Genomic DNA, 21490 nt, shown 5'->3' on the forward strand with positions numbered 1-21490 from the left:
AATGAGTGAATGTGAATCAGCCAGAGCTGCCAGAGATTCCTTTAAAACATTTTTTCTTCAACTTTACAATATAGGTTTCTCAACATTTCTTTAAATGAATAGACAAATTTTTGTCAGGTATCTAAGTATGCTGTTTTCTCACGTTTAAAACTTAAAAGGAATTTTTGTAAATATTAAGGGACAGGAAAAAAAGGCCTCTTGTAAGTAACTGGTTCTTTTTATAAGCAAAAAACTTCATTACTTTATGTAATACATGATGTCCCAAAACTCTTAGTGTGGTTTTAAACTATAATAGAATTTTGCAACACTCCATACAATTTTACATCCTTTTAAAGTTTCTTGTTTCATTGCAAGTAATTTTCTGAGATGAGTATTTACATTTCAAACTCAATTCCACTATACTAATAGAAAACTTACTAGTTCACACAAATTTCATTGAAATTCACCAAAAACTTCAACCCTAATCATGAGAAAAGGATTCATAACTCCCTTGGTAGGGACTTAAAATTGTTTATTGACTAACTTTTAGTATTTGGCACCAGAGAAGTTAATATACAAATCTTTCACGTGTCTTTAAAGTTCAGCCAGTCATTCTGATGATTCTAATTTACATCTTTTTTCATTCTTTCCAAGACAGGAAATAAAGGAAAAGAAATGAAAGGCACAGTCCAAATAAAATGTAGTTATGGTCTCTAGGCTACATGACTGAGAAATAACTGAGATACCCAGATTCCTAATTGTTATATATGGAATCAATATGTATACAAATAACTCTTAAATCTTTTATGTGTTTTATTAGCTTGTAATTATAGGGGCAAGTTTGTTTGACTTTGGGAACCACACTAAAAGTCTAAATATAGTATCTTAAAAGAGCCTCATTGGAAGCTTCCCAGACAGCCTTGGGCCTAGGGTGAACTCTAAAGTTCTATTTTCTAATTGAAAAACCATTTAGAGAATGTCCTCTTTTTTGAAAAAAAAATAATAGACAGATATATATATAGATAGCATTTGACCCTGAACAAATCATATCATCCTATTTACCTCAGTTTCTTCATCTGTAAAATGAGCTGGAGATGGAAATGGCAAAGCATTTCATTATTTTTCCCAAGAAAGCCCCAAACGGAGTCACAATTGAAAAATTCAAAAAATAAAAACCAAACTACTAGACAGCAATAACATACACATACTGGAAAGTCTTAAATACTACTTTGTTATGTTACTTACCAAGAAAACTGGTTGATTTAGTTAACCTTTATTAAAACCACTCAGTATATTAATATAATATTGAGCTTGAGATGAAACAGAAAATGGGAAATAAAGTACGTTGGTTCTATCTGCATCCCTTTCTTTGGTTTTAGTGAGTGTAGAGAAGTGGAATTGAAGAGAAGAAAGAGGAGAGGATAATTAAAGAATGAAATCTCTTGTACTCTTATTTGACTTCTTAAATGTTCTCTCTCCAAGTCGATTGTAGGGTGTTTGAAGGCAAGGATATGACTACATCTTATGTCATTATTTATTTACCAAATACCTTGGATATAGTAAGTCTTCAGTAAGTACATGGTGATTGAATGAAGAAATTAATGAATACATGAATGAAGAAATGGAAAGGCTTTTAGGATTAGAGATTTAGAACTGTAAGGAACTTTAAAGGCTACCAATTCCATCTCCTCAGGTTCACAGATAAGGAAACAGGCCTATTGTAGCTAAGTAAATTGTTCAAAGATACATAAGTAGTAAGTATCGAAAGGGGGATTTGTACTACAGATCTTTTATCTCCAAATCCAGTCATACTGTCTCACCCCAACAGCTGAAAATTGCTGGCAGTGATCTCTTATGGACTGGTAGAAACATGTTAGATTTGGAGTTAGAGAACTTGAGTTAGGAAGCCCATCTTTCCTAGGACAAACCTCTTGGACAAATCACTTCATGAGGTCCTTCCCATGAACATCATTTTTCCTATGAGGGACTTAACTTAGAAGACCTATAAAGTTCCATTTATCTTCTAAATTCTATCCTAGGCAGTGGACATGTTCTGGACCTATTTCTATTTGCTTTAGAATGGTGTGCTGTTTGTAAATTAGGTGTCTGTGCCTGATCGTGAATTTGAGATACAGAATGTGATGAGTTTATTCTATAAATTGATCTAAAAACTATGCAAACATATATTGACTGCCTGTATCATTTTATTACAGAAACTATTTTGGTTTTCGGGGTATAATTCAGTATAGGTAAATAGTCATTATATGGAATAATGGGGGGAGGAAGATATTTGTTTTTAAAGATTTGTACATATAGAAAGAACTTCTAACCATTTCTTAAAATTCATATGATATTATAGTTTTCAATCCATCAAATGCCAATGGAAAATAAAATGAATGATATGTTTCTATTTCAATAATGAGTATTAGACTTTAGGATCGTCTAAACTAAGCAGGACAAAAATCATTAGCCCCTTTAGCTGCTGAAAAATCCATTATTTCCACAGGGTCATTGACAGCCTTTCTGCCATCCCTTCAGTGAAACTTCACCTTCTTTCCTACCTCTGAGAAGTTTATGGGTTGCCAGAAAGCATCTATCTCTTGGCCCCTATTCCTACTGCAACTACAACAACCATTGTACCTTGTACAATAGCAGGCACAAAACATGTGATGAATTTGTTGAATTAATTCATTGAATGAAAAGAGTAACATTCATCTGAAGCAGTTAGACTTGTCCCGTTTAGAGACAACTGCAGAAAATTGCCACACCTACCCTACCAACTCTATTCTGTCAAATAATGTGTGGGCTTTCTGACTTTTGGAGTTAGAATCTATTAGTTGGATCAAAGATAGCTTTGCAATAAAAGCTATGTATTACAATTCCCAATCCCTCTGTTTTTGTCCGCCTGCATTTTTGATTTCCTTCACAGGTTAATTGTACACTATTTCCAAGTCCGATTCTTTTTGTACAGCAAAATAACTGTATGGACATGTATACATATATTGTATTTAACTTATGGTTTAACATGTTTAACATGTATTGATCAACCTGCCATCTGGGAGAGGGGGTGGGGGAAAGAGGGAAAAATTGGAACAAAGGGTTTTGCAATTGTCAATGCTGAAAAATTACCCATGCATATATCCTGTAAATAAAAAGCTATAAAAAAATCCCAGCAAAAATAAAACAAAAACAAACTAAAAAATAAAATAAAAAATAAAAGTTATATGTGCACTGAATAATTTCAGCTAATCTAGTTGTAAACTGGGCAGCTAGGAGCACAGTGGCTAGAGCCTGGCTGGAGCCAGGAAGACTCATATTCCTGAATTCAAATGTGACCTCAGATCTTTAATAGCTGTGTGACCCTGGGCAAGTCACTTAACTCTATTTGCCTTAGTTTCTTCATCAATAAAATGAACTAGAAAAGGAAATAGCAAACCAGTCCCATATCTTTGTCAAGAAAACTCCAAAGGGGGTCACAGAGAGTTGGATATGATTGAAAACAATTGAATAAAAAAAACTATAATCTGGAACATTGAAACTATAGACTAATACAAAGTCAAACTAACTAATAAATAGGGAGACACCAGAAAAAAGGCCGAGGTTGGAGTAATTGTTACTCATGTTGATGTTAAATAAATGTCAAGTGATTATATACAAAGTAAAATCACATATAGTATTTTGTATTTATTTTTAGTGATGAAGTTGGATCACTGCTCAGAATTTTCTTTTTCTGACAAAAAGAAACCCCAAATGACTAAGTTCTTTCTGGGACACATACATTTTTAAAAAGTAAAATTGAAAAATAAGTAAGCCTGATGTTGTGCTAAAGGACCAGAATGTCTATATGATGCCAATTGTCAAATATTCCATACGTGGTAATTTCCATGATGTGGTAGAAAAGAGTGGTCTTGTATTCAGAAAACCTAGGTTTGATTACTTGTTTTACCACTTAGCTTTGTGACTTTGGACAAATCATCTTTTCTTTTGGGGCCTTAATTTATTTGAAAGCAATAGCAATAGACAATCAATAACATTAAAAATCAATAAAATTGAAATCATTAAACCCTATATAGGATCCCTGCTGGCACATATTGACTTAGAAAAGCACATATTAACATTAGCCATATTCTACTGCATTTTTTAACTTACTTTATTAAATATCTCGCAATTACATTTTCATTTGGTTCAGATTTTCCTCTGTAGTGTAATTGTGGTTTATGTCTCTGGATTGTAAAACCCCAAAGATTCCTTTCATCTTCAAATCTAAAGTATATAATTGTTTTACAATGAGACATACCTATCTAAAAAGACAGAGAAACTGGGGAAAATGTTGAAAGAGGTATTGAAAATTAGTATGGCTTACCTTGAAGTGAAAGTGCTTTCTGTAGACTGTTTCCTTTCTATAGAGTTCTTTGTGCTGCCTCCCAGGAGTTAAGTGCCTTCCTTTAATCATTTTTCCCCCATTTGTTTTCCTTCTCTCTTGACCTTGATTCTTGGCTATTCATTTAGCATAGAGCCCTCAGGATACAATAAAACAAATATCAATACTGTTTGCAAAACCTTTATTTTCTTGATTTTATTTTTTATCTTACAGTTGCCCAACATTGTCTGGTCCTAAAATGCAAGTATATGCATGAGAAGGTTTCAGTCCATTTAAATTATGCATAGTTTCCTTTGGCTTCTTAAAAGCAAGGGTCCTTTTCATGCTTTCAGATATTTTAGCTAATTGACTAATTTTTTAGCTCGTTAAGTTTTCTAAAAAAATATTAAAGATTAAATATTTTTAAGTGCCTGGGCACCCATGTACACGATTCACTTCAAGATAAAATTCCCAAAGCATACATCTGAAAGATGTTTTTAAATAATAATGTTTTTTTTTACCTTGCTATACCCAAATATTAATCTATGTGAGTTGAATGGCATACTAGAAACCAATATACATGAGTCTGTATTTTTTTAGAAAACAATAACAAAAGTTAATATGTATAAGTATAATGATCAAATAATTTGCAGAAACCATATTTCTGTCAGCTGATTTATTATTATTTCCCTTTATTCAATAGATAGGTCATCACATTGCAGAAAAAATCCACAAAGCTATAGCAATGAACTGCCTTTATTTAAACCACACTTGACTTGGTGTATATAAATAATTCCTAAGATCCCTGTTGATTTCCCAAAGGGAATATTAAACCCTAAATAACTTCACAAAGTGGAGACAGCCCTCTCCCTACTTTCATTTTGAAGTTATCAACATAATGATCTTGTAACTTACTTTTAATAATTCATATATTGAAAGCATATAAAATAATAGTATTGCTATAATCCGTGAACTTTGTCCTACAAAACACAATCTTCACTATTTAATAACTGATAGAAAGTTTGATATACTGTTATGCCTGACATAGATTAGAAAAATACATTGTTTGAAATCTCTTCTGTTAAAATTTTACATTGCCTTAAATTTTTGCATTGTTTTAAAAATGTATCCATTAATAATAATACCTAAAATTGCAGAGCTAGCTTATTTTCCAATTGGGCTGTCCTAACCTATGATCTCATAATAGTCCAACTCTCTGTTGGACTATTAAAAGAGTTTACATACTGGTCTCTGTGTTGCAGGTGTTGTCTCTTTCCTTCTTCTCATTTGTTGCTGTTAGAGTTACTTTACTAAAGCAGCATTGTGACCATTCAATATCTCTACTCCAAAATCATTAAGGGCTATCATTTGCAGAATTAAGTTCATACTTCTTGGTCTGACATTCAATATCATCTATAAACTGATCCCATGTAACTTCTAGTATTGTCTCTTGTTACTCCCCTTCTTGATCTTCCTATTCAAAATTAGACGACTCAGTCTCTCCAGAGAATTCTCTAGTTTCCCACCTCTGCTGTTATTCACAATATTTCTTCAACCTTCTCCCCCTCAACCTTCAATCTACTCCCCCTCACAAGAGGGGGATTCCATTCAATGTGACCCTTTCAATTATTCTGCCCAGTCAGAAATAATCTTCCTTCCTACCCTCACAAGCATCCCTCATTTTATTGTGCTTCACTTTATTGCACCTTTGTAGATATTATATATTTTTTTACAAATTGAAGGTTTGTGGTGTCTCTGAGTCTATTGACACCATTTTTCTAACAGCCTGTTCTCAAATTGTGTCTCTCTGTCATATGTTGGTAATTCTCACAATATTTCAATTTTTTTCATTATTATTAGATGTTTTGATTTTCTGTGATCGGTGATATTTGATGTTGCTATTGTGATCGTTTTGGTATGCTAGGAACTATGCAGGTAAAAGACAAAGACAATGCACTTAATCAATAGATGTTATGTTCTGGCTGCTCCATTCACTGACTATTCCCCTAATCTTCTCCCTATTCTCTGAGACACAACAATATTGAAATCAGGATAATTAATAACCCTGCAATGGTTCAAGTGCTCAAATGAAAGGAAGAGTCAAAGAGGCAAACTTTAATGTTGTCCTACAATTTCCCCAACCTCTAACAACCACCACCCTGATCCCTCAGTACACATCAATATCGAGGCAAGACCCTCCACTAGCAAAAAGCTTATAACTCACCAAAGGCTCAGATGATGGTTAGTATTGTTTATCAATACAGTTTCTTTTTAATTAAGTGTATACACTGTTTTTTAGACATGATACTATAAACTTTATAATATTATTTAATTTGTCTGTCAACCTAATTTGCAATATCTGCCAGATATGCTTATTTCAATTTTTATGCCTATCAAGATATAGCCAATTGTATTTATGTAACCACCAGGTGGTGATGATGAGCACAACGAGGAGATAGCCTTCTACCAAACCAAGCTAGGGACTCAAGGGAAATGCACATACAATTTTTTCCTATCTTTTTTATTGCTTGTTTGGTGTTGGGGATTTACTCTTGTACTCTAGGCTTCCTTAATGGCGCCTCCAATTTAGATGGATGATCTTTCCTGATAGATCTAGCATGGGCTTTCAGGACAATGGGAAGAGGTGTCAAGAACCTTATGGTTCATCTTCTGGGGATACTGGATTCATATGTGCTGAGATCTACTCCTTAGTCTTGCACTCTTTCTCCCCAAGCAACTCGTCTTCTCTCTAAAGGTTTTGCTCTTTGATTCCCTTGTCAGAAGCCTTGCTCAGGCAGTATTGATTTGGGTTCCAAAGGAATGAAACCCAATACTTTAAATCTATTTCTCTCCTGGGATTTTCTCCTCCTTTAGTTCCCATTATTACTATTAATATACAAGTAAGCTCAAAGAGATCAAATGCAAATGACTACTTGGATGCACATGTAATAAGAAAATGTTTAAAAAGTAACTTTTATGGTTTTACAGTTTTAAAATCTGCCATAGTCTACAGCTACAAGGAGAGGGAGAGAAGGGAAAAGAGAAACAATATCAAGGAACCATTATCTTTCAGAATTTTTCTTCCTTCTTCTCTTTATGCTATATAGCTTAGATTTTTTCCTCCAGAAAGTGACAAAGCTGACACTTGATTGGCAAGTGTGTGGAAGTAAGGGCTGGAGTTGGGATAGGGAAGAGACAGCTGCATCAGGTAACTCTGATGGCCTCTGTCACTGTGTGTTCCCCATTGCCTAAAAAACATAGAATGTCATTCACAGGGGATAGTTCCCCTTTAGATTTGGGTGTGGGAAGTCCATTCAAATCAAGAAACCCAGCCTGTTGAACAGTCTCATTTCCATATGTAGGGGAGAGGCAGAAGACATTTACTGCAGTTTTGTTATTATATCTTTGTTGCACACATCCTTACAATATTAGGGCTAAGCAAGTGTCCTTTTTTAAACTATTCAATCACTTATGAGTGTCTCGTTTTTGTTCCAACATTGAGCCTAAACTAAAGGAGTGCTCACTTTAGGTTCTCATTTAACAAACAATATCATAGGATTTCCTTCCATCCAGTTTTCACTGGGGAATGAACATTGGAATTGACTGGATAACTAGTGATAGGGTCTTTGCATTCCCAAAAAACCGAGAGGAAAATAAATGAAACCTAGTATTATTACAGTCCCATTACTGTATCTTGCATGTTTTCAGTTTTGGTTCTGGGATTTTATTCTATATTCATTTTCTTTCTCTGTTACTGGGGAGCACAATAACAGGTGATTCTCAGTTCAATCACCTAGACTCAAGCTGAGATTATACTATCTCCAGCCTCCACCATTTTTCTCCCCCAATCAGGAAGCAAGTCTTTGTTCTTCCCTGCTTACTTCCTTATTTCTTGCTTGCTTGCTTGGCTTTTTTTCTACCTTCCAGTTCCTTTCAAAGGCAGGGTCGAACAAATAATCACCATGTGTCCCAAGTAATCATCTCAGAATGCCATTAAGAACAAAAGAATATCAACAGAAGATGCAATACATATATAATTTATATTTGATTGCTTATCATCTCAGGGAGGGAGGAAAGGGAGGGAAGGAGGAGGGATAGAATTTGGAACTCAAAACTTTAAAGAAAAAAAGAAAGGTACATAATATACAGCATTGCTTGACAGGGTACCTCATGGATTATATGTCTAAATTATAAGCAGACATGTTACATTCCTATATCAGCAGGACATGCATATTCATATACTGCATGCAAACATAAGCCTAGCAGCAAACAATATCTACTAGAAGCAGCTAGGTGATATAGCAAGATAAAAAATTGAACTTGGAATAAGGAAGACTTGACTTCAAAAAGTGCCTGAGATGCAGATTTATTGTAAGTTATGTAAGTAAACTATCTCACCCTCTGTAAATCATTTACTCTATACCTCAGTTTCCTTTTCTATAAAATGGGGTCAATAATATATCTGCCTCCCAGGTTTATCGTGAAGATAAAACAAGAATATTTGCCAAGTAATCTGCAAACTTTAACTGCCTCATAAACACTATTTATAGTTCTTAATAGTAATATTATTAATAGTTATTTATAATAGTTATTATTATACCTGCCATTTATATAGCACTTAAAGTTTTCAGACACTGAATTAGTAGAATTATACACTTAATTTGTATTATTATTATGGTATATATATTATTTTATTATTTAGACTTTCAATGCTATATAATTATTATATCATTGTTATTAATCTATGATATGTCAAAAAACTATAAAATAATTACTTGTTTAAGTATTAAAGAGTCTTCATTAGAACTAATTATACTCCAACATTATTAAATCTGAATTTGTGGAAAGCATGGGCTAGTTACTTATGTTACAAGTCTCTTATGAGATATATTTGTGCCCAAGAAGTTTCAGTGACTGAAGTTAGAAAGGATGCTGCCTTTGAGTTCAATCCATTTTCCTTATTGGTACTGGACCCAGGTCAAGATATTTGGTCATGGTAAATAGTCTCCTTCTTGGAAAATATCACTTTCTAAAAATGTCACTTTCTAAATCAGTATTTAGGCAGGGGTTTTTTGTAATTTTTATTTAACTGAGGAATAACACTTTTATTTACTGTCTGCCTAGGCAAATATGCATCATTTATCTGCAACTGTTCTTTGGGGACCCCAACTAACTCTGCTACAAGAAAGAAGTTGTTGGTGTTTTTTCTTCTTTAAAATATAATGGTTCTCTCCGGGAGAAAGCAGGTTTCTTGGTGGGGTTTTCTAGAGGCAGCCTTAGTTTCAGTTACAAGTAAATAATTACTCCATAATTGCAGCCAGCTGATAAAAGTTCAGATCTTTTATTGTGTCGTTCAAGATAGCCCAGTTAGCTCAGGCCTATCTCTCTGCTTGGTTCCAAGAGCTCTTGCAGCTTTGTCCTTGGCTTCTGCCTCTGCTTTCTTCAGCCTCCAGCCAGCACCAAGGTGGAGGATGCAATGAATCTCTTGCCTCGAAGATAGGGCTTGTGAGCTTCCTCCCAGAGTGCTCCTCTCTAACCCCTGGGAATGTTCCCAAATAACTCTCTCGAATTGCTCACTGGAACTGTATTTATGCTACTTCTCCGAGAGTGGGATTGTGGGATATCTCCCAGCATGCTCTCTGGCTCTAAGAACTTCAAGGGAGGTGTGAATTCCGATATCTCTTTCTAAACCCTGAAATCTCCAAAACATGTGAACTCCAATGAGTACTTAAATATTTCTTGCTTCTATGAGCTCTCTAAAGGTGTGAACACAAGCATTGTTTCTATTAGTTGTACTTAGTACCTTGTTTCAAGTTCTGGCCCAAAATATCTCCTTCTAAGATCAAATCAATCATATTGAACCATGATAAATTAGATAATTATTGTCTCTATCAACTCTAATGGCTTAACACTTTGTAAAGATTCCAACATGAAGTTATAATGAATTGTTTCTTAATGGAGTTGGCAACAGACTCCAAAGTACACACTCCCAGAATTGGTCTCTTATTGACTAATATTCTCTAACACAGAAAGATGCTTAGTCTTTCTAAAGATAGGTGTGAAGAAGCTTTCCATTAGTCATCTAACTTGTGTGTCTTTTGAACATCAAGGCTCTTTATTAGAAGTCTGTCTCCTTGTTGAAGGGCTTGACAATGCAATCGGGCATCATGCTGCTCTTTGCTTCCATCAAGGTTCTTCTGAATTGAAGTTGTAGCTAGTTGTTAGACATGTTTTAGCTTTTCTTAGCTGAAAAGCTGACTAATTCTAAATGTTTATCTCTGCTTAATCCTGTGACTTCAAAGCAAAAGTCAATAGGTAACCATGACTTTTATCCAAACACCATGAAGTAAGGTGTGAAATCTGAGTCACCTGGTAAAGTTGTACTTGTATGCCTTAGAACAAACAAAATAACATTCTAACCTTTAAGAATAAAAATAATCTCAATATTTGTATTATTGTTTTTTTTTTACTAAGTTCTTAGCATTATATTGAAATTTCTATATTCTTTTCCTTCTTGCTATAATGTGTGTTGGTACCACAAGTGGCGTGTGCCTTTAAAACTTTTATTGATAACCAGAATGCCAAACCAGAAGCCAGTTAATGCAGCATAGCATTGCTGATTTCAGAGAAGGGGAAAAAAAAAAAACATTTAACACAGTCTGGAGACTCATAAAGTACTAGTGAACAGAATGGGGACACAGTTGGTGGGAGACCATTTTGAATGCTGTCATATTCCTTGGTTTGTCAGAACCAACAACTGGGCTCAGTAGCACTTCAAAGCTCCCTGGGCTCTCTTTAGATTTGGATTTGCATCATAAAAAGTCAAACTAAAGCTCTGAGTACTTAATGACATCATAAATGAAGCTGATACCTAAATGCTTTTAAAAACTCCAAGAAAAGGTAGAAGGGCTACTGTACCACACTCAGGAAACATAGAACCATACATTGAATTAGTTGGGTAAAAAAAATAACAATCATTGCATATTGAAACATTTATCAAAACATTTTGATAAATATTCTTTTTTAAAAGAATCAATTCATTTCTTTTTCTTCATTCACAGAGAAGTAATATGTCTGTCATTAGTGACAAAACTTCAAGACAATTCCAGGTTCTTTTGATTGCTGTTATTGTAGCATTTAAATATACCTATAATTATACATTGCCCAAAATTTCATTCCAAATCTGGAAGGCAAAATGGAAGGCAAAATGAAATTTCTAGTCTTTGTATTATGGGTTAACAAGGGAAAAGAAATGCTATTAACCTTATAGGGGAAAGAGAAAAGTCTCTTCTATATACTTTTACCTTCTATCATCTCCCAAGCTGTTGGGGGGGAGTGTGTGAGTATGTGTCTATCTGTGTGTGTCTATTCTTATAGAGGTTTGAATAGCAAAGGTGGGGAATGGGATGTATGAGTTAAGGGGACTATGAGGGGATACAATTGGTTTTTGTCAGGTTGTTGCTTGAGAACAAAATTTAAACAAACATGAGAAACTCATATTAGCCACATTCCCCATTCTTCCTAGTGTCCCTCATCCCTGACACGTAATATCCATAATAGTAAGGCATACAGCATAAAAATCATCTATCCTAGATGTCTCTTTTTTTTTCTAGAATTGTCAGGAAATCATTGTCTCATACAAATGATTTTTGCTCCAGTAAACTTTTAAGAGTCTGAGCTTCTTATTTCTGAGACATTTTTGATAATAGTCTAAGATATACTCTATCATGCTGTTTTTTAAACCAGAGTACATGAAACAAGATTTAGGTATTTTTTTAACTTTCATGGTCTAAACCCAGTAGTATGAACAGAAATTAGTATATGGTGATAACACAGTGATTCCCTCAGCATTTTTTAAGGCATATAAGTATACCTAGCCCTTTTACAAAATGTCCCAATAGTTAGGTTTGTGTCATTTTGTGTCTCTTTTAATTTTTTTTCTGCCCCCACCATCTATCTTATTAAAATTATTTTTTGTTCGTTAATGTATATACCTTCAGTCTATCCTACCCTTACCAATTTCTAATATTTTTTAAAATATCTGCTATGGACAGGTTAGATAAATAACCAACAGGCTGATTTTTGTTGTTATTGTGGTTGCTGTTATATTTGTTTTTTTCTCTGTCTGGTTCTATGGCACTAAGCGTTGCATCATTATTAGCTAAAATGGGTTAATTAGAAAGCAAGGGGTGTGATGAAAGTAAAGAATAGTATCTGCTCCAGACAGTTTATTGTGATTCTAGTTATTGGGAATAGATATTTGGTTGCATGAATACTTCAAAAGGTGGCATTTTGGAAAGGATTCGTGACATTTCTCAAAGGTTAAATCTATTGATGTCTAGATAATTTAGAGAGGGAACAATTTTTATTACTAACATTCTGGAATAGGTGCTCTACACATGCTCCAGCAATCCAGCTGCAGCAGTACATTTTAGGCTGAAATGTATATAAAGTTCTAAATTTTATTGTTTTTTAATTGCAGGAAAGGGCAACCTGTCAAACAGAATTTTTGTTAAGTATCAACAAACTCTCCTGGTAGTTATATAAACATTTAAGGGAGTACTTTAATGAAAAATGTGTTAGTCCAGGTGTTGAGCCCTAAAACCATAGTATATATTGTACTTATTGAAATTGCCTATATCCTTTGACAACAGCATACATTCAGAGGCATCTTGGATACTTTGTGAACTATCTTCAGCAAAGTTGAGGATGCAGAATTTTTTATTTAGATCTTCTTTGGGTCCATTAAGGCATTTTTACACCATGTTCAGCTAGAAGACATTGTTTTTCCAAACTGACTCTTCATGATTTTTGGAGACATATTACAATAAACATTCTTGCCATAAAAACAATTTCAACCTAGAACTCTTGACAACTTCATTTTAAACCCAGACAGCTATGATGTAAATTGAGCTGCCCAAAGAGAGTTGGCAAAATAGTTTACTTGCTGTAATTAAAATAAGGGAAATTTCTAAACCACAGTCGTCTTAATTCAAGTGTGAGCAACTGAATGCTATTACCAGTGGGTTTTTTTTTTTATTTCCTCATTCTTGGCAAGCTGGTGCTGCTTTGGGAGGCTAGGAATCAGATTGTTTTTACCTCAGGATACAAATGCTATTTATGTTCAATGCATAACAGGGCAATAATCATACACATTCAGAACGCATTTAATTCATAAATCTAAATTTAACAATTGAAAGTTTTATGCCGTTAACAAAAATGACAGCAAATACATTTCTTCATTTGGCTGATCTTATCAACTAACACAATTGGAACCCCACATGACTTTCACAATATTAATAGTGCTGATATAAGCATATCCTACTATATGTCAGTATATTTGGAATTCTGTTTATGAGAATATATGACCTTATTTTAATACTTGATTTGGTTCTAGTTAATGAATAAATCTGGCAACAGAGAAAAATCAACAGATATTGATCCATAAAAAATACAAATGTTTTGATTAGCAATAACTTTAAAATGAATAGTTGAAAAGTGCAATCAACTTTTATTTGGCTACAAAATTAAAGTTAATATATCACCTGGGTACCAGTCATGAGATTAGGATATTGAGAGTTTCCATGTGTTTTATATTTGTAGTTTTCATTTAATTTATTTTTAAAGGGGAAAAATGTTTAAATTTGAAACTCCCTTGCAAAATTTTGCAAATGGTTTTCCTTTCACTCATAGCTTTGGGGAAAGAGTGAGAGAGCAAGAAATAGGGAAAGTGATACAGAGTCCTTTCTTTGGGCTCTGAAGTTCTCTCTGTTTGGCTCTTTAGTTAAGCTTGTGCCAGCTCAAAATCTTCCCCAAAGCTACACTTTTAAACATAGACTTCTTGCATGAAGACTCTTTTTTTAATGGCTTCACCATTTTGGCATGTTTCCATAGATCAGAGCTACGAACCTCAAGAGGTAGCTTGATCAAGTCCTAAATTGGCTCCAGCTAGTGTGTAAAGATGTGATAACACTTTAGCCTTAATGGGATTCACACTTTGTTGGAAAACAGTCTTGTTGCTGTAACCTTTGCCTGCATCAACAGAGAATGCTTTGGAACAAATGTTTATTTTTCTTTCTGCCTGTGAGGCAGTACCAAATCCTTTCTCTCTGCTTAATATTCTGTCTATATTCAATTCTATCCATGAAAAGATAGTAAATTCGACTAATCACAGGAGTTAGCTATTATGCAGCCTTTGGTTTCTTCTTTCATTTAGATACAAAAAATATTGTATGGGAGGCTCATATGATTGGAGCGTTTATTGTTTAGTCATTTCTGAATTTTCTTGACAATATCCTGGAGTTCTTTGCTATTTTCTTCTCCATGATTAGAGCTTAAGTAACTGGAAGTTTATGTAGGTTAACTCTATCCCCCATTTTTTTTTTACAGATGAGGAAACTGACATCCCTAAAAGTTAGTTACTTGTCCAAAGACACAGAGGCAGTAAGTGCCAAGGTAAAATTCACACTCAGGATTCTTCTGTCTGTACTATATCTTAACTCTGCTTCTCATTTTTCTATACAGATACATTATGTATTTCTTTTAAAAAGTCATTTGTATATTTACATCTCATCTTCTTTTAAGAATAATGAGTTTGTTGCTTTGACCATTATCACTTGGGTTTAAGAATTTAGTTATCTTTGATTCTCCTTCAATCTATACGTTTAGGCTACAATAAAACCTATCAATTCTTTCTTTGAAATATCTTTCATATCTTCCTATTTCCCTTTTTTTTCAATCTAGACTCTTCACCTCATGCTTGAATTACCATAATACCATACCTTTGAGCTGGACTGCCTCTGAACATCTTTCCCCACTTCAATCTATCTTGCAAAATACAACAAATCTTAAATAATGGGTTTTTTTCCGCATGTCTTTCCTGCTACCTAAAATTCTACTTGCCTTTTACTACAAGTTTAAACTCTTCATAGTTGCTAAGCATTTTAATAATCTGATCCCATATTATATCATTTTAGCAGTCTATAATTTACTTCCTTTGGGCTAAACAATTAATCATTTAGCAAGTATTTATGAACTGCTTATTACATGTCAGCTACTGCACTAAGTGCTGAAAGTATAAAGACGAAAATAGGAAAAGTCCCTGTTCTCAAGGAGCTTATAATCTATCAATGCAAACAACACATACAAGTAAGTGTAGAATATGTATGAAGTAAATACAAAGTGATTTCTGGGGTGCACTTTTGGGGCAGATAGTGATACTTGAATGGAACTCAGAAGGGAATTATAAATTGTACAAGACAGAGGTCAGGAGAGAATGCAGTTTAGGAATGGGTGGACAATATGTACAATGGGCCAGAAATAGGTAATACAATGTTATACATTAGTAGACCATTTGTCTGAAATAGAGAATGCATGAAGGCGAGTAATATGTCATGGGTCTATCTATAGAGAGTACACTAGAATCAGACTGTGGAGGTCTTGAATCACTAAACAAGGGAGTTTATATTTTATCCTTGATAGGAAACCACTGGAGCTTTTTGAATAAGGGCATGCCATTGACAGACTTGTGCTTTAGGATTATCACTTTAATAGCAAAACAGAGAATGATTTATCAAAGAAAGGAAGAAATTATTTTGATACAAATATGTACGTAAGTGATCATTTTAGTATAAATATACATCTATACATCTATATATGTATCCAACCATACAAAAACATATATGAAATATGTGTGTTTGTATACATGGCTCTTTGCTGTTGGTTTTTTACATGTGATATTCTTCTCTCTTCAATTAAACTTTAAGTTCCTGGAGTAAAGTCTGTGTCTTTTCTCTAGTTATCTTCCACATAAACTGTTTAAGAGCAACACATAACCTATTTCAGTTTGTTTGCTGAATTGGACAGGGGGGAAGACAAGGAGGGTGGGAAAAGTTGGAATTCAAAATCCTACAATAATGAATGTTGAAAAGTATCTTTACAAATAACTGGAAAATAAAATAATATTAAACTAAAAATGATAGTTCCACAAAAAAAGAACAGCTCAAAAAAACAACAACAGGAATATATAGAAGGTAGTCATATAATTGAATAAGTGAATTAATATTCTAAGCATTGACCAGATGACATACTCTTTCCCAATCTAACTTTTTTGATCTAGTAATAGGTAAAATATCTGAAGGAATGATTTGAAATAGCATATATAGAAAAAATCCTTTGCTTCACTATAGCACATGGGAAGTAGTTCTTCCATAAACAGTTAGCAGATTTCATAATAAATAAAAATAGAATTTGTTTGAAGGTTTTTGCTTGTATCATAATAATTATGGTAAGATATAAGCTCCTTGAGTTCTTTAGACTATTCTACTTTTGTCTTTATATCACCATGCCTTAGTATGATGCTGGGCACATTGTCAGTGATTAATAAATACTTATTGATTGATAAGCCATGTACAATGAATAAAGCATCTCTGTTCTAAAAGTTCAATTGGAAAGGTAGTTTGAAATTCAGAATACATTTTACTTTGAAAAACACATTGTATATGGTGGGCAAATTCCTGGGATAGTCCAGAAAATTGTATTTGACTCAACAATATTTCCCATAGAATAATAACTTCAGAACTAAAATAGATTTTTGAAGTTATCCAATACAAGTTGCTCATTTTACTGATGAGAAAAATGAGACTCAGAGGAGTTTAAGTGATTTTTCTAATGTACAAATTATGAAAGATTGAGTCCATATTTGAACTCAAGATTCCACATACAGTGATCTTTCCAATCCATTACTCACCTAAAAAGGGATTCAACTCTCGAGGCTATAGTACCTGAAAAAAGGAGATTATGACTTAAAAGAATGCTTTCTACTCTTTGGGCCTCAAGGAACCACCATCATATATCTAATAGCATTGGGTTGGCCACTAACTGACCTTTTTATATACACCTAGTGTTCTCAAGTGAAAGATTGTTTATATTATCATTGTTGTTTAAGGACTCTAAAAGTTGTTTTCTTCATTATAAAAATAAAGTATACTTTTTTTATAAAATGTAGCAAATATTCAGCTTCTCACATGTCCATAATTAATGAATTTTAAAGCATTAACACTTTTAATAAGTCATTTTGCATATGAAGCAAAAAAGTATATAGTGCTGTCCTTGTATCAAAACAACTAAATATTCTTGTTTTTAGAGATTATACAGTCTTTTATGTAAATACATTCAAGCAAGGTATGCTTTTATTAAATTTTCTAAATTTACTACCTTGTATATCCCATAAAAAATAAAATCTAGTAAGAATATCTAATAAGAATAGTAAGATTTTCAGGTTTTTTAAAGTTAAGTTCAATCCTTTTCTCTAGGCTTTCAGGTTTGTTTTTAAGCAGGGCTGTGCTGGAGCCCATTTAAAGCAGCTTTTGAAAGCTTATTATTAAATTTTCAAATAGACCTCAGAAATTGGCAAAAGCTATAAATCCAGTTTTGACTGTCTACTTAAGAAAGTGATGAAGAAAATTGCAATAATGGAGATAAAAATTAAAAGTATGTTATTGGTATTTTTTTTAAGAGAGCTAGACACTTACTAGCATATACCTAGATTTACAAGATCAATCAACTTGCACAACACATCCTAAAATTGGGTAAACAAGTTTTTTTCTCTATATTAGGGCTAGCAACTGTTGTACTCACACATTTCAAAGGATGTTCCATCTGGTCATTTGACCTTGAAGTTTTATTCACCAGCACTGACCTAAATTGTATGCCAGACTGTTCGTCAGCTTGCTCTGGTTGATTGCAGACACATCCATAGAGGCCTAGATCCAGCACTCTGAACTTGGTATCCCTGCACCTCTTCTAAATCCCCATCATCATCAACAGTCAGATCTTATGAAAATTTCATTTTAAACTGGGTCTACAGTTCCATGTAAATACATATATAGGCATTTCATATGCTTGTCACAACATACACTATAAATATAAGTGACCCATTAAACTATCTTCTATTGAAAAAATAAAACAGACTATAATTTTAAAATAGTTTACATTTTTTTAATTCAAGGGGGAAAAATACCAAGTCAGTGTTGTATGTGTTCATGAGACTATTTAATTTCCACATTTCTTCTTGATAACTGTGGGAGATGGAGTTTCACCACATCAGAATGTAAACTTGTCATGAGAGCCTACACAGTGAATGATCACTTCATAATTCAACTTTAATCTCAGTCTGTCTGACTGCTTTCTTGTCTAGAGGGAAAATTCTATAACTTGCTGAGTGGTATATTAGAAATATTTTCAGAAACAAATGAATCCATCACAGAGTGCAGCCTAGCAGTTATGAATAAGAAACCATTTGGAAAATCTATACAGTTACTATATGATTTGTCTATGTATGGAAATCAAAAAGATTGCCAGCCCCCAAACTGTGATTAAAACAAAGAAAAATCTAACAGTTGTGTGTAAGTAATCATCCCCTTTCTCCCTACTACTGTCCATAGATATAACTCATTGTACAAGATATATTTGCAAACTAACAAAGCAAATACAATTATCTAAAAATACACTAACATACATTGTGATCATATAAATAACAAATGATTCCATCTATGCAAATGAATAGTATCTTCCAACCATTCTTATTCAACTACTTTTTAAAAGATCATGTATCATTCCCAATCAATAGCAAACAGATAAACAGTTTCTTGAATGTTTGTATATATAACTTCTTAATATAGAATAGTATTCCACCACTCCTTCAATCCCATTATTTCCATTTGAATGACCTATATACTTTCATTGCTGAGTCTATCTCATGATATATGCTACAATATAACTCACTGATATTTATGGCATATCTTTTTGAATTAAGCTCTCCAGTTCATTTTTATTTTATTCTTACAATTTTTATTACCATATAGACATATTCTTATATCAAAAACACTATTCCATCCTTTCTTTTCTTTCATTGCATCTTATGCATTGAACATACTAGATATCTCTTTCTAATTCTTCTTGGGTTAGCGTTGCTATTCACTATGATATCTGATTTATTTTTTTTTAAGTTAAGAATGAGATTTATTGTATTTGTATTGTAACAGTCATGATAAATTCTATTGTTAAAAGACAAATAAATTTGTTTCCCATAAGCACCAAATAGAAGCTGGAAACTTTTGCTATTCAATTTAATCTCATAAAATTTAAAGTCTCTATGGTCTGTTCAATAATCCTACAACAAGTTACTTGAAACTTTTGAAACTTAGACATAATTAGGAAATAAATGACATTGTTCTGTGAATGGCAACGCAAAAAAAAAAAAGAAAAGAAAAAAGAAAAGAAAAGAAAAATGTTTCTGATGTTCATAGTAAAAATTCTGTTCCACTGGTTGACATAGTTTAAAAGCAAAGGCAAGTCATTGTTTTTTTTTTTTTAATAGCCTTTTATTTACAGGATATATACATGGGTAACTTTACAGCATTAACAATTGCCAAACCTCTTGTTCCAATTTTTCACCTCTTACCCCCCCACCCCCTCCCCTAGATGGCAGGATGACCAGTAGATGTTAAATATATTAAAATATAACTTAGATACACAATAAGTATACATGACCAAAACGTTATTTTGCTGTACAAAAAGAATCAGACTCTGAAATATTGTACAATTGTGAAGGAAATCAAAAATGCAGGTGTGCATAAATATAGGGATTGGGAATTCAATGTAATGGTTTTTAGTCATCTCCCAGAGTTCTTTTTCTGGGCATAGCTAGTTCAGTTCATTACTGCTCCATTAGAAATGATTTGGCTGATCTCGTTGCTGAGGATGGCCAGGTCCATCAGAACTGGTCATCATATAGTATTGTTGTTGAAGTATATAATGATCTCCTGGTCCCGCTCATTTCACTCAGCATATGATATCTGATTTAACCAATCAATTTTCTCTGTCTTTCTCAACTTCCATTTTAAAGCCCATTCCATCAAAATTAGCAAAGTTTAAGCCAAGTTGAAAGGAAAAGAATTGTGATATATGCTAGAGAGAAAACAGAGAGATCTAATTTACAAGGAAGGCCTATTTTTTGCTGGCACAAAAAGTCCTGTACAAATGTTTTGGTAACCTGGACATTACTTTCTGTAATGACTTCCTCAAGTAGCTATATGGCAGAGTGGGTGAAGTATTGTGTTTGGAACCATAAGGTCTGAATTCTGTCTCTGGCACTTCCTAGTTATATGTTATTGGGCAACTCGTGTAATCTAATCTTGCCTGAATTTTCCCATCTTGAATATGTGGATATTAAAAGCATCTTGGAATCATAAGGCCTGAATTCCAATTCAGTCTTTGGTACTTCCTAACTGTATGGCATGTTAAATCATGTAACTTGATTCTGTCTGAGTTTCCACACTCTAAAGAATGGGGTTAATAAGAGCATCCTTCTCCTAAGGTTAAGGTAAGAGTTAAATTGAACAATATTTGAATAATTATTTGCAAATATTAAATTAATATGGAAATACTATTTTTTCATTATCATTTCTTGAGCCTTATCTCATAATAAAGTAATTTTCCTAAACATAAATAATGAGCTATTTTTGTTACTTTAACACAGTGAATAGGACATTGGCTTGAGATAAATGACCTGGAATAAACCCACCTTTGATGTTTACTAGTTTGGAGACCTACGTAAGTCACTTAACCACCCTATGCCTCAATTTTCTCATGTGTATAATGAAGGGATATACTAGAGAAAAGAACTCACTTTTTTTTCCTCAGTGACTTTATTTAAAAAAAATATTTATTACTTTACAACATTTACTTTTATAATATTTTGATTTCCATTTTTCTTCCCTCCTTCCCCTCACCTCCTCTTTCCTCAAGATGGCAATCCGATATAAGTTATACATTATCATATTAAACACATTTCCACATTAGTTATGTGAAAAAAGAATCAGAACAAAAGGCAAAAATCATGAGAAAGAAAAAACAAAAAGAAAGTGAAAATAGCATTCTTCTAGCTGCATTCAGACTCCATAATTATTAAGTGTAATATTCTTCTCTAAAATGTAATGTTCTCTGGGAGCAGGTTTCTTGGGGTGTTTCTGGAGGCAGCCTTAGTTTCAGTTCGATAATCACCCCAAATGCAGCCAGGTGTTAAAAGTCCAAATCCTTTATTGTCTCTTTCCAAGTCTTATCTCCTTCACTTAGGGCTTGGCTAGTTTT

At 33.4% G+C, this 21490-nt stretch overlaps 1 long non-coding RNA gene across 1 annotated transcript in view; it reads right to left on the minus strand.

The window, feature by feature from the left end:
* LOC116422310 overlaps positions 1-21490 on the minus strand; it is a 129262-nt gene that overhangs the window by 10432 nt on the left and 97340 nt on the right. The window contains exon 2 of the long non-coding RNA XR_004232900.1: positions 4343-4497. This is a non-coding gene — a long non-coding RNA (uncharacterized LOC116422310). The remainder of the gene's footprint in view (positions 1-4342; positions 4498-21490) is intronic.

The sequence above is a fragment of the Sarcophilus harrisii genome, chromosome 3 (genome assembly GCF_902635505.1).
Source record: "Sarcophilus harrisii chromosome 3, mSarHar1.11, whole genome shotgun sequence".
Classification (NCBI taxonomy): domain Eukaryota; kingdom Metazoa; phylum Chordata; class Mammalia; order Dasyuromorphia; family Dasyuridae; genus Sarcophilus; species Sarcophilus harrisii.